Below are 15,170 nucleotides of genomic sequence, written 5' to 3'. Positions count from 1 at the left end.
AGTGAGACAACCCTCTAGACAAGTAGAAAGACAAACCACTATATCTAGACATCCAGAAGGATGTAAATACCTATGAACAGAAAGAAAAAGTTGTGTTCCAGGGTTAGCTTCTTTAAAAAAGGAAAAGTAAGATCTACTCTTAGATAAAACCCAAAGGAAGAGTACTTGCTACCCTGAAAACTACAGTGATTTTTCATTTTCTTTTTCTTCTTCCTTCCTTCCTTCCTTCCTTCCTTCCTTCCTTCCTTCCTTCCTTCCTTCCTTCCTTCCTTCCTTCCTTCCTTCCTTCCTTTCTTCCTTCCTTCCTTACTTCTTTTCTTTCCTTCTTTCCTTCCTTCCTTCCTTCCTTCCTTCCTTACTTACTTACTTACTTCTTATCTTTCCTTCTTTCCTTCCTTCCTTCCTTTCTTCCTTCCTTCCTTCCTTCCTTACTTCTTTTCTTCTTTCCTTCCTTCCTTCCTTCCTTCCTTCCTTCCTTCCTTCCTTCCTTCCTTCCTTCCTTCCTTCCTGCCTTCCTTTCTTTCTCTCATTCTCTTTCTTTTTTCTCTTTCTCCCTCCTCAACTTTTCAACCCTACCCGGTGGTGCTCCAAGGTTACTCCTGGCTAATTGCTCAGGGATCACTCCCAGTAGAGCTTGGGGGACCATGTGTGCTACCAGTGAATCAACCAGGGTTGACCTTACCACCTGTACTGTCTCTGACCCCACTCTTTAAAGTTTTTCAACTATTCAGCCTATTTCTATTGGAAAATTAAAATAAAGGTTACCTTGATGGTACAACTGACATTTTTTTAAAAATGGTGGTGGCACAATCTCTAGGCAGTTTTGTCACCTTATTGGAACATGGCAGCCGTGATTCACTTATGAATGCTTTCTCCCCCAAACACCAAATTGTGCTCTAGATAATCCTTGACAAAGCCTCCCAAGTGTCCCTGCCACCTGACATATCTCACAAGAGCTATTGTGAGGTAAGGTGTGGGGCATAATTTCTTGCTTCATAAAGTTTCCCTAATATTGAGTCCTTAGACCAGGGAAAGCTTTTTATATTCCGTAGGGCCATTTGGATGTTTATAACATAATGTTATCCATGGTAGATACAATGCAGGCAGACAGGCCTTCGACAGTCAACAAGAAGCATACATGTCTTTTCCAGAATGTTCCAGGGCCAGACCACATGATTTCCTGATCCTGAAATGATTCTTGGTATGTCATATCCCTATCTCAGGCAAGTTGGCCACATGCAAGGCAAAATGCTTTCCCTCTCTCTCTCTCCAGCTCTCTGGCACATGATTTTTAAAGACTTCATTCTGATTCTTGACAGGAGGCAGGAATTTTATCAATTCAATGTCAATGGGTTAAGGTTATTTCTTTGCTACATATTATATACAGTTTTAATCCATAAAGAATTCCACACAGCTATTAGAAGCATTAAACTCTGAAGAATTACAACACTACACTGGAACTAGAGTATACTCTGATAGGAAATTGTGAATGTTGTCCTTTAAAAAAATCCCAATACACCTACGCCACTCTAAACCTTTGTTGTACTCTGCCATACCTCCAATTTACAGTTTCCGGATTTCATGTTGACCTGATTTAGGTTTGTTGCTATAAAAATGATAATCTAGGCCCACCCCCCACAGCCACCACTATGTTGACTCGCCCATCGGCCTTGTTCTTCAGATTCATGAACTCAATCTCAGAGAAGATACAAGCCAAGCAGCTAAAAGTTCTGGATACACTGCTTTCTGTTGAAAACTCAGGGGTGCGCTCAGGAGAGGGGGCTGAGTTTCAACCTTGCCACAAGCCCAGCGTCTGCACCCACAGCTGTTGCCATGTCAACAGCTCAACCCTCAGCTCCACTAAGAATCTCTGCAGACTCATCCAAGTTCTACAGATCCTGAGGTTTTTGGACTGCATGGCTGTAAATATTCCACAATACTAAAATTCTAGTAGAAACATACTAAATTTGATGGGAAAGTAACATGGAAGCTAACTAAACTACAAACAAAACTAATAAGACAGAAGCTTCAAGCAGCAATTAACAGCTTAGTAAAACCTCAATGACTTGACCCCATGGTGAGATAACAATGTTCATAATTTTTATTGAATTATTTTTGATAACTCTCTTAGCTAGTTGGTTATAACCAGCAATATAAAACACGTGATTGTGTTTTGTACTGTTAAGGGGGTGGGCTTGTGGAGGGGTGGTTGGGAAGGTGGGGAGTGGTGGAGGGAAAGTCACTCAGGTGTTGGAACACTGAAAGCTCATAACTGTATTATGAACAACTGTGTAAACCGTACTGTTTCAATCAAGTATAAAAAATAATAATCTAATTGCCAGTACATGAAGCTGGAAATGTGAATTGATGACTGGATACAGGTTTTCTGATTGTGCCCTCCTCCTTGTCAAATCAAATGATTTCTTCACACACACACAGACAGACAGACAGACAGACACACACACACACACACACACACACACACACACAGAGTCTCAGCCTATCCTCACTAAAAAGCATCATGTATTTTATTAGCAAATTTCTTAAAAACAAAGAAACTATTTTTAATCTTCTGCCTATCACACCCACTTATCATACTACAGGAGAAAAATCTGAGGCTCTCCAGATTGCCACTAGGCACAGTCTAGCTTGGAAAATAGAAAAGAATCAGGAAAACAGATATCATGAAACCGGTCCATTTTATTTTATTTTATTTTCAATTTTATTGAATTACTGTGAGATATTTACAAGCTTTCATGTTTGGGTTAGAATCACACAGCGATCAAACATCCACCCCTCCACCAGTGCACATTCCCTACCACCAATATCCCCGGTATACCCCCCCCCCTTTCCCACCCTCCCCTGCCTCCATGGCAGACAATATTCCCCATACTCCCTCTCTACTTTTGGGCATCATGACTTGCAGCACAGACAGAAACCGGTCCGTTTTATTTAGAGTCACTGGCGCTAACATCCAAGATGATTACAACAGTCTTGGGCTTGAACCAAGGCATATTTTTCTTATCAGTGACAGCAGTAGGACAAGGCAGGACTTTTGAAAATGCAGATTCAAATAGCATCTTTAACCAGGGCACTGATGGATTCTTCTCTCTTAAGGAAACAAAAATGATAAATATTTAAATGTAGCAAACATATTCATTTCCAAAGAGACCTCCCAGCTCTGTTTCCCAGTGATTCAATCAGACACAAGCTTTCAGAGTTTCTTTAAATCTGGGTCCTCTGTCTCCATTAAGCAGGCAACATTAGTAAAATACTAAACTAAGGAGAAGGTTATACAAACAACGCAAGCAATCAACTCGAAGCTCTTTTTGGTTTGGAAATCAAGGGAAGAGTTGACCTGGGTTTTTGGTTTCATTTTTGAGGGGATAATTGCTAAGAAAGAGTTTTGCTAAAATTTGCCAAATTTAGTATAACAATTCTACAGGTCTGAAAATCCTCTTTTCTGATAATAAATTATCATCAATACCTTATTTTCTTGATCTTTGGTGGACATAACTTCTTCGACTTTTTTTTCTGAGGTGAATCCTTCAGACGGCATGAAGCACAATCACATGCAATGGATTTCACCATCTTACATTACCCAACTCTGTCCAGCAGCAGGGTTTTGATGAAACAGGAATACCTCAGTACATTACCCACCCTCACCCCAAGTCCATTTGTCCAAACTAAACCCATTATAACTCCTTTTATATGTAGAGACAAGGAATTATGACATGGCCCTTCCACTTAAGACATCTTTTCATTGGTGATGTTTGGTCACAATGGCTAGTAGCATGAGATCTGCGTGGGGCAGTTGGACCAAAGAGGTGGCTCACTTCAAAACAGTGATGAGAATAGTCAACTGCCTGCCCATCGCTTGTAGCCCATAGGAAACACCTTGAATGATACCAATCAAGTGAAATGCTTCCATTTTTAAAATACAGGTCAAGAACCTTCAAGTCTTCATCTGCTGACGCATTACATATTCACTCATTAATTCATTCTTTCTATAGGTTTTTATTAGCAAAGATATAAACAATATGGAATCTTTAAATGAATTCATTACGATATAATTGGCTTACATCTAAAATACGTCAAAATAATCCATTTTATTTTAAGTTAAAAAATTTTTAAGTTATGCAAATTGGTTTAAAACTCATTACCAAATTGGAGAATGGAGGAGACAGAGAAGGAAGAGGTGGACAATTCAGACATCGTTAGAGTGTTAAGCACTTTAGTGATGATGAGGAGCAGTTACTCCGTATACAATATCATAAACCTTAACACTTATAACCATTTGTAACCATGTTGTTACCAAAATTATGTTAATCTAATAATTTACATAACTCTGTACCCAAGAACCCAGCACCAGAACTCCAACATATCCTCCCCTCCAATCCTCATCAATGTAAAATCCAGAAATCTAGCTCATCTCTTTTGAATGTATTCCATCAAGAAAGGAAGAGCTGGTAGTAAGGTCCCCAAAATTAAGTCATCTTCTCTCCTTAAAAAAAAAACTACATATATATTCATTATTTAATTAAATCACCATAATTTAGAAAGTTAATTTATCTTCTCTCATCTCTTGAAATCTGATTTCAAGTATATTTCCTGAGCAAAAAGTTGCAATGGCTCTCCTCTTTCAAGAAAGTAAGCCTCACATGGAGACCAAGAAAATAATAATACATGCACCTCCTAACTCCCTCTAATACACTCAGAAGCAGAAAATTCTGCAGTGTCCTGTTGTTCCTTTAATATAAGTCCTACATTTTTAAACATTTGGGAGAAAAACAAGTGTTAGGAAGAAGGAAAAATAAGAAGGGACAGTAGCGCTGTATTTACCTACCTCCAATCTATAAAACCACATGTATTCTGTTTTCTTGTCTTTGTTAAGAGTTATAAAACTAGATTATTTCCAAATAACTTAGACCTTTAAGTTTAAAATACTGTTACCTATGATCCCAACATCACATCCTAGAGATGACTCGATAGAGTGGTGTAGGATAACATAGCCTCAGGTAGTTTAGGTTTATTGGGTTACTCCCATCACAGTGCTCCCATTCCTCTTTGCTTATTTGTAGCTTCTTTCTTAGTGTTCTGTTGACTTGTAAATATTGTTTTTCTCTTCTCCTTGAATCCTTTGCATAGTTTATTCAGAGCAGTGTCCTTTTTGTATGGACACAGGAAGACTTAGCAAATGCTATGCTTTTGTAACCTGGGAGTCATTTGACTCTACACGATATTTTCTTCCTGGATCTGTTCTCTCAACCTAAGCCTCAGCTGCCCTTACCAAAAGCAGGGTCCCGACAAGGGACGAGGCGGACCCAGGGCAAGTGGTGAGTTGTGTGCTACCCTGGCATCGAGATGGGCCTGGCCAAAGTGCCTAATGCTTAACTATGAGTTAAGAGCTTGATCATGGACAAATGTTGTCATGATCCAAACAATGATAACTAGATTTGGACCCTGGTAGGGTGAGGAATGATTAATCTGGCTTGAGTGCTGTGGTCTGAGCCTGTGGCAAGATGTTGCCAAGAGAGCTGCCTTGCAAGCCTCAATGTATCTCTTGCTATGTCCATACAAAAAGAACTAGTATTAAGATGTTAATGAGTGTTTGGACTAAGGCAAGGAGGAAAATACCTTAAGAGTCAGGAAGGGCTTTGGAATTCCCCTAGGTTGTGTTCCCTTTGAACCTGACAGCCCTCAGGAAGGGCTTTTTTATGTTGATTTTGCTACCTGGCTGGGTGTAGCCTAGAGGGCAAGGTGGGAGAGACAAGTAGGGAGAGAGACAGAGAGACAGGGGATCCAGAGATGCAGCAGTATATTCAGAGAGAGGACGGAGCTGGGAGTTCCGGAGATGAGAAAGATGGAAGTTTGAATAAACGGTAACTAATCAGCAACCAGCTTGGTCCTGGTTCTTCCTTCGCCTGTCCTTGGCCAAGGGCCGTCCCGATCCAGCCCATACACAGCAGTTCCAGAGCACCGAACTCGGGCGGTGAGACAGAGCCGCCCAGAGAGCCCTCAAGTGCACACGCCCTTTGGCATGCTTTAGTTTTTTACAGAGTGGTCTATTCATCCAAATTTGTTTTGAAGGAGCTAGAGAGATAGTATTCAACTTTCATGCAGCCAACGGCAGGTTAAATTCCTCCCCCCGCCTGCCATTTCATTATGGTCCCCTAAGAACAGTCAGGAGTAATTCCTAAGTGCAGTGCCAGAAGTATACCCTGAGCATTGCCATGTGTGATCCCAAAATGAATACAAACCAAAAAAAGAAAAGGAAACCACCACCAACACCAACCAAAGTTGTATACTAAAGAACTGCTACAGTCACTCAGTAACTCTCTTTGGCCCTTTGTGTTTCTGGACTGTTTCACACACAGATGGAATGAGGTCAGTAATATGAGGGAAGGGCAAAAAGAAAGTAAGAAGTCTGTTTCACAAGATTACAAACAATGAAATTAATATCTTAATATGCACAAACAGATCTCCTTCCAGCTACACAATAGCCTCAGTTAAGTGTGGACACTTTGTGGACATGATGTGTTCTCTTCTGGGGAAAGAAGGGGGATTTAGGGACATATCCAGTTGTCCCAAGGTTTCTCCTGGTTCTGTGCTGAGAAATCACTCTTGGTAGTGCTTAGACAACCACATGTGGTGCCAGGAATCAAACTCAGGTCGATGTATGCAAGTCAAGAGCCTCATCCACTTTTTTAATCTTTCCAAGCCCTATAATGTTATTTAAGAGCTTTATTTGCATAAACAATAGGGATCTAACTCTCAATTGCTCAATTGCTAAGGCTTAGTTGAGAAACACGTGTGTACTTATCTTTGTGCTAAGTAATACTAAAAAGGATATAAAATTGTAAGAAACAATTTAATTTTCTTACACAGGAAGCCCTCAATTTCTTCCATTTATTAATTACAGTTTTCTGGTGTTTCTTATTCACCCTGATTCTGAGATATGGCAACAATAGCACCCAGTTCATAAGATTAGTATAAGGATGGAGAACACTTATATTTCTAGAGCTTTAATGGACACTGTTTCAGGTATAAGTTATTAATCTTGACTCCACATCTCCATCATGGAGGATTTCTGAAGATCAGAAGGCAGAAGAATGAAATATCAAGGACTAGTCAAAACTGGAGCTGAAGCTAGTCAAGACTGGACTAGAGCAATAGCATAGTGGGTAGGACGTTTTCCTTGCACATGGCCAACCCTGGTTCGATTCCTCCATCCCTCTTGGAGAGCCCGGCAAGTTACCAAGAGTATCCCACTCCCACAGCAGAGCCTGGCAAGTTACCAGTGGCATATTTGATACGCCAAAAACAGTAACAACAAGTCTCACAATGAAGACGTTACTGGTGCCCACTTGAGCAAATCGATGAACAAAGAGATGACAGTGCTACAGTGCTACATTCAAGAGAGGATTTTCATCAAATTTTGGACTACCAATAGTTGAGAGAGGATGATTAAGGTTCAAGCAGGATTAAAATACCCATGAATAAACTGAGGTTAGAAAAGCAAGAAGATAGCCTGACATGTATTTTTATGTCAAATCAATAGCAGTTGAATAAAGCCTCCTCTTTTGAGAAGCTTTACTCTGAAGGTAAAAGGTGGTTGCTGGAGTGGTTTACCTTTTTTTGATTAAAAATCACCTGTGTCGGGGGCTGGAGTGATAGCACAGCGGGTAGGGCGTTTGCCTCGCACACGGCCAATCTGGGTTCGATTCCCAGCATCCCATATGGTCCCCTGAGCACCGCCAGGAGTAATTCCTGAGTGCAGAGCCAGGAGTGGCCCCTGTGCATTGCCAGGTTGTGACCCAAAAAGCAAAAAAAAAAAAAAAAAAAAAAAATCACCTGTGTCATCCTCTATCTCACTTCCGGTGTCTGTCCCTTCAACCCATTGCACTTCTGATCACACTACTTACTGTCTATGCAGAAATCTAATTTTCAAATGAGCTAGTGTTAAATAAGGTGGAAAATGAGGTGCTTCAAGTGCTCTGCACAGTATCTGATATTTATCAGGTCCCAAGTAAGTGCTACAACTATCTCAAGCTATGTGTTTACATTTGAACTTTTATATTTGAACTCCTGTTAATTTGCAATTCTAGTCTCCCCTGAATTTTCTCTGCTACTTGTCTCCCTTTCCCAGATTTTCCTATGAAAAACCCAGTCTTTGAAATTCCATAATTTGGTACCTAGGCCATCTCCTCTATGCCCAGATTTGACTACACAAAACTTCCTACACCCATGTTTGCATTGCCACCCCCAGCTGCTCCTCTGGAACTATCTTACCTATATTCAATTTATTCATTGGGCATCTAAGTGAACAACTAACTGGTTCTGTTCAGTACACATCTCAATCTGTGATAATCTAAAATTAGATATTTTTGTCTAAATATAGCTCTTGTTCCTCTACCTAGCAAGTTATTCATAGGAGAAAAAATCTAAAATTCAAATTTCCTTTACATATTTCTCCATGGGCTGGAGCAATAGCACAGCAGTTGGGTGTTCGACCCAAGTTTGATTTCTCTGTCCCTCTCGGAGAGCCCCGCAAGCTACCTAGAGTACCAAGCCCACGTGGCAGAGCCTGGAAAGCTACCCGTGCGTATTGGATATGTCAAAAACAGTAATAATAAGTCTCTCAGTGAGAGACGTTACTGGTGCCCACTCAAATAAATCGATGAGCAACAGGATATTTCTCCACATTTCATCAGTTTCTTCAATATTTTATAACATACACCTTCTTCGTCTGTCACTGACTTGAGTTAATTTCCTGTTGTCACCAATATTCAGATATTTTTCTTATAATTCTTCTTTGTAGACATCGATTAAAAGATATTAGCCCCTCCCCAGTAATTCCCAGCACTGCCTGGGCTTCTGGTCTTGCAGATCAATCAGCACATCCTCAGGCCTTAGCACAGAATTCCTGGTCCAGTTGACTGAAAATTCCTGATTGTCCCCCAGACCTCCTGAAAACCAACTGCAAGACCCCTTCCCACCACCATCACCATAAAACAACCACACACACACACCACAAAAATGGTGCTACCTCCTACAAAAATTAAAATATTCCACTTTCTAGGTGGCTAACCATAGCCCTTTCCCACTCTACCAAGGGAGTAAAAGATAATAAGACACACACACCAAGACTGAACAGAGAGAATTTTAATCCAAACTCTACTATCATTTTACAATTTCCTAAAGTGCTGAATCTAAATTTTTAAGCAAAAGTACATTTCATTTCCTCATTAATAAACTAAAGGGATTTCCATTAAAATTATGCCCTTCTGGTTTAAACTAGATTATTAAGACCTAAAGAAATGTAATTATTGGTCTAAGCTTATTATATGGAGAGACATGAATGTATTTAAATTAGTATATTTCAAATGTTGAAGGAAATTATCTTAAGTTCCATGGCTCAGCCTCTCTATAGATTTAATCACTGACCTCATATGGACTTTGTGACATCCCAGTGTGAGAAATTCAGAGTCATAGTGATGTATTTTCTTTCCTAGTGCCTTCTATCCTCCATTCCAGGAGTAAGAGACCATGGAAAGGTAAATGACCATAACTCCCATTTGGGGCTTCTCATATCTGCCATGACTAAGTATAGCCATCAGAGGATGCAACAACTGTACATACCCCAGAACTCAGATAACTTCCTGCAGGATCAGACAAGAAAGCACCACAACAAGAACATGAAGGAGGTGGGTGACCAGTCACAAGCTTATTGTGGTCTCTGAGGAGTAAAGACCTTAGAGAGTGAGGAGAAACATGGGCTATAGGTGGAGGATTTATCTAAGGAGGTCAAAGTATTGGTGTTAAAGCTATGGCTGAAGAGTTAATATATATATATACATATATATATTTAAAGTAAACCAGAAATAGCAATTATGTCTTTTAAGCAATATACCCTGCCAGCATGTCAGTCACAATACTTTGAAATCATCAGTTATGACACCAGTGTCTTTTATGAATATCAGACTTAGTCTGTGGCCACCTTTTTCCCAATTTTTGATGGTAACTATCACCCACAGATCCTGAGAGTCTCAAACTCAGAAAAGTCATGAAGCTTGACTAGTTGAATTATTTCAAAGCTTCTTGGCATGTATCTCTGGAAACATGAAGGCGTAAGATAGAATTAGAGAGAGAAAACATAAAAACAGAGACCAGAAATCTCAACAGTAGTGCCTCATTGGATAGGGGCAAGAAACCTGCACAGAACAGAATTTGGAGCTCTGTGTTTTAGGTTTCTTGTCTCATAATTTGTGAGTTTAGCCAAGACAGCCTATATCCCCAAAAACAATTTACCACAAAATGTTTTATCTAACCCTCCAAACTCAGTTCCAAACTCTAGTTGAATATGGACTAATATATATTCATTTTAACAACCATAGGAGACTAAATGATTGAATCTAATCCTGACCTTTTTTGTAACTAATATTGGTTTTTAATGTTATGTAATTTCAGAGGGGTTGCTTTATATCTATATATGTGTGCAATTTGCCATTCAGACAACCAGTTCAGGGTTATCTCACCACCAAGACCCCTTCCTCCCATACCTTTGATGATCTCTGTCTTCTAAAAACAGAGCTTTCACTAAATCTATGCATGTTGGTTGTTTCTTGAGAGTTTGCTTGCCTTAATAATTCATAATCCAAATACGAGTAACCTATCTAATAGTATCTTTATTTCAACTTAGCATAATCACTCAAATTTCATATACTTTGCCACAAAATAGATGTTATCTTTATAAAGGTAGAATAGTCTTCCACTGAGTATATCACAGATTTACCAACGCATCTGTTAATAATCATGGAAGTCATTTCTCTATTTGAAGGGTTATAAATGATACTGCAATAAACATAGGGCTACAAATGTATTTTTGGATGAACATTTTCAAATCCTTCAGATTAATACCTAAGGAGCAACATTGCTGAATTATATATAATGTCCATTTAATTTTTTTAAGATATCCCAATACCATTTTTTTCTTTTTGGGTCACACCCAGTAATGCACAGGGGTTACTCCTGGCTTTGCACTCAGAAATTACTCCTGGTGGTGCTCAGGGGACCATATGGGATGCTGGGAATAGAACCCGGGTCGGCTATGTGCAAGGCACACACCCTACCCGCTGTGCTATTGTTCCAGCCCCCCAATACCATTTTTATAGATGATTCAGCCCTAAGTTTGTCTTATACTATAGAGAACTTTATGAACAACTTCTTACCTGTGTCACAAATAGAGATTAAGGTCAGTTTGGCCAGGGAAATGACGATGTGAAAATTATTTGCATCTTCTGAAATGAAAAAAAATATGTGTCTTCCTTGTGTTCTACTGCACTTTATGGCCTTAACTTAGTAGCATAAGAATAGAAAAAGTTAAACAATTTCTCAGAAGTACAAAACAAAAAGGAAGTCTGAATTTTCCCTAAAAGAGATCTTTAAATTTATCCAGAAGACCACAAAATTCATTCCCTGTTTCGAATAAGTATTCACTACTTTTTCAGTATTAGATTGACTATGATCTTAACGCATATATGAGAAGATGCTAATAGAGAAGAAAATTAAGGTTAGACTTATTTTATTTTATTTTGGGCCATAATTGGCTATGCTCAGGGGTTACTCCTGGCTCTGCACTCAGGAATCATTCCTGGCATTGCTCAGGGAACCATATAGGATGCCAGGAATCGAACCTGGTTTGGCCATATGCAAGACAAGTGTCTTCCTATATTATCATAGCTCTGGCCTTCAGATCTATTTTAAAGTCAACTAGAGAAGGTAGTAGGCATTCTTTAATTTATGGATTAGTAATGCTGCCATGAATCACACTACCTGGTGCAGCGCTAAGAGCAGCCACAGTTCCCCAAAGTAAGGAGCAAGGTGGTTCCTTAGAAAACTCGGGATCACGACTCTTATAATGGGTCTGCAGCCTTTTGTTAGCATGCCTATCTCTATTCTTTGAAAACAGGAATTGTTTATGGAATGTAACTTTGGGGGAAGATAATCTTCCTCAGGATGGAAAAATAACCTGGAGAAAAATGATGGTGGAACAGGGGGAATTATTCAAATATTCTGGCAGAAGCCAGACCAGCCTCACAACTAAGTTGCTCTCATTGACTCCCAGAACTGGAGGGGAATTGACATAGAACTGAGTTCCTCCTCCTTTTCTCTCTGAAATTTGTTCTTGACCTTAGTCTCTTGATTCTGTTTCCTCATTAGAGACACCGATGGGATGAGTACTGGGCTCAGAGAACTTTGTCCCTTAGTGACACAAATATCTTGGTAGTTTTGGTAGTATTTTCTTCCTCCAGCCAACCTATAAGCACTCTCAAGCTCTCTTTCTCTCTTTATATAAACATCTGTCTGTCTGTCTGTCTCTCTGTCTCTCACATACAAACACTACACACACACACACACACACACACACACACACACACACACACACACACAACATGTCGTAGCAGCAAGAACAGAGAAGAGAGAGTATACATGCAAACACAGTTGAAGGCCCACACTCCCCTGTTCCCCAGCCCCTGCTTGAGATCAACATCTGGAGAGACTTAGGTTTCAGAGAGGTATTTAGCCTGAGTCATCGACATGTGTAAGGACTGTCAGCAACTTTTCCATGTCCTTTTTTTAATGAGCCCCAATTCCTGACCTGCTGAGAAGTCCTTGGAAAAAGTCCATTGGACCTCCAGGAAAATTAATGGAGTGAGTCTAAATTGCTGGGGTAAGAGGGAATCCAAATAGAGATCTGACTTCTAAAACAATATTCCCAATGTCTGACCTCTCCTCAACGAAGAGAGCGCCAACAGGAATGCTGACCTCTAAGCACTTATCTGCATCCAGAGTGACTATATTTCTAGAAAATAATAAACACCACTATTTTCATCTACCTGCCATGGGCACAGTTGTACTCATCCCCAAGAGAAAAAGGTGCAAGCTCTTCCATTAAGACCAGCATTTCTGTTCTCTTTCATGTCCCATTAGGCATCAGAAAATATCTATTTTCTTTCATCCTGAGACTCAAAAACTATCACTGTATCACTGTCATCATCATCTTGTTGCTCATCGATTTGCTTGAGTGGGCACCGGTAACATCTCCATTGTGAGATTTATTGTTACTGTTTTTGGCATATCAAATACATCACGGGTAGTTGCCAGGCTCTGCCGTGCGTGCGGGATACTCTTGGTACCTTGCCAGGCTCTACAAAAGGGGTGGAGGAATCGAATCTGGGTCAGTCACATGCAAGGCAAATGCCCTACCCGCTGCGCTATCGCTCCAGCCCTCAAAAACTATATTCCACCAGAAATTTCAGAGAAAAGGTCTATTTGGAAGTCTCTGCTACTCTTGTGCTGGGTTGTTTGAAGTGGCTCATGTGAGCTCTCCACACTCATTTCTTTTTCAAAAAAGAAAGAAATCAGGGCAGAAGGGGAGACACTCATCAGCGTGGATCAACAGTTTAGGAAAAATAAAAATTTTTTTAAAGACTTTGGGTCCAAACTAGGTGAGGAGAGAACTCATTGTGCTTTATCTGAATTGTGGATCCTGCAAAACATACAGCCAGCAGAATCCCACGTTCCACCCTCACTCCCGGAGTTCTGATGTCAACATAAACACCCCAAACAGCCTCCCCTGAACTGACCTGCAAAATTCCCTTGCCCCCATACAAATGGGATTATCTGCTACAGGAGTTCCTCAACATGTGTGTCTGACACAAGAACTTATCCCTATGCAAAAGGAGCAGCTTGGTTCATTCCTCAGTTCCTCCATCCGATAGCTTTGTTTGCTTTGCACTTATAAAGGGATTCTCTGGGTTATTAGAAGGATGGAGAAGAGATCTGTTCTGCAGAGTTCAGGACCAACGGAAACAATTCCTCTAAGCTAAACATCACTCTGCAGGTGTTTTAGCCAGCAGGAGCAGGCAAACTAGACCATCACAGAGGTCCTCAGGACCGTTAAAGATGGCCTTCGCTTCATTTCCACTCCCGACTGCCGGCATGTGGGATACCAAAATGTGTTATGCTCTGTCCTTATAACACCCACGTCCTCATAACACCCAAGTGGCTAGAAGGAGTAATTGTATATTGACCATCTACTACGGAACGCCAGTACCTGTGAGAATGCAGTAGTAGAAATAAAATGAGTAGCAATAAAGATAAAAGGCCTAATTACAAGAAACTCACCACAAAAGCCAGATTATCCTAGAAATCACCAAACTCAACAACCAACTTATTGCCAAAGTAAGGCAGCTGAAGTTCATATGTTTATGACACAGTCAGGACCAAATCCAAAGCACTCTGCCTTCTGCTGTGATCTGACTCATGCACATGGTACTCAGGAGGGCCACAATACAGGGTTTCACGTCAACGGGATTGGTTGTCCAGACTTTTAGAACATTGTTTTAGACCAAGGATTTTGGGTGATATTCAAAGAATGGTGACATTTTGAAAGTTAGGGAAGTCTTCCCTGGAAAGTTTGGATAAAATGGAAAGAAATGGATCAGTCAGAAAAATAGGACTTTGCCTTCATTCATGGAATATTCCACAGGTCCTTATTAAACTCCTGGAAATATACTGAATTTAATACAATTTTTCTTTGTTTTTTAGGCCACACCCAGAAGTGCACAGGACTTACTCCTTGCTCTGTGCTCAGAGATCACTCCTGATGGGGTTCAAGGGACCATGCATTGCCAGGGATTGAGCCCTTGTTGATTTTCTACTCTACTTGCTTGTACTATCATTCCAGACTCATGAATACAATTTTTCTTTAAACTAAATTGTTTTATTTTCTCATTGGCTTATAATGCTTTTGTTTTACTTGTTTTAACTTCCTCATTGGTTTATGAAACTTTACACCTCTGTACGTGTGTGATCCTAATCAGTAACTACCAGACCATACTGTCAAAATAACCCCATCTATCTGTTCCTCACAGCATCCTCCCGTTCCCCACTGGTTTCCCAAATGTAGGTGAGCCCGGTCTAGACTCTGCCTAACATTATCCTGCACCATGGTAATGTAAAGTGATTTGGCAGCAAGTAGTTATTTACTCATTTGTGTCAACATTTTATCAGCAGCTTTCTCCCCACCAGCTGACAGCATCAACTCGCCTGTTATTTCTCCTTTTCCTAGCACCTAATCTCATACTGCGTGATCGATACATTTT

This window comes from Sorex araneus, chromosome X (genome assembly GCF_027595985.1).
Source record: "Sorex araneus isolate mSorAra2 chromosome X, mSorAra2.pri, whole genome shotgun sequence".
NCBI classification, from domain to species: domain Eukaryota; kingdom Metazoa; phylum Chordata; class Mammalia; order Eulipotyphla; family Soricidae; genus Sorex; species Sorex araneus.
The sequence above is the reverse complement of the archived record's forward strand: the minus strand, read 5'-3'. Positions refer to the sequence as shown.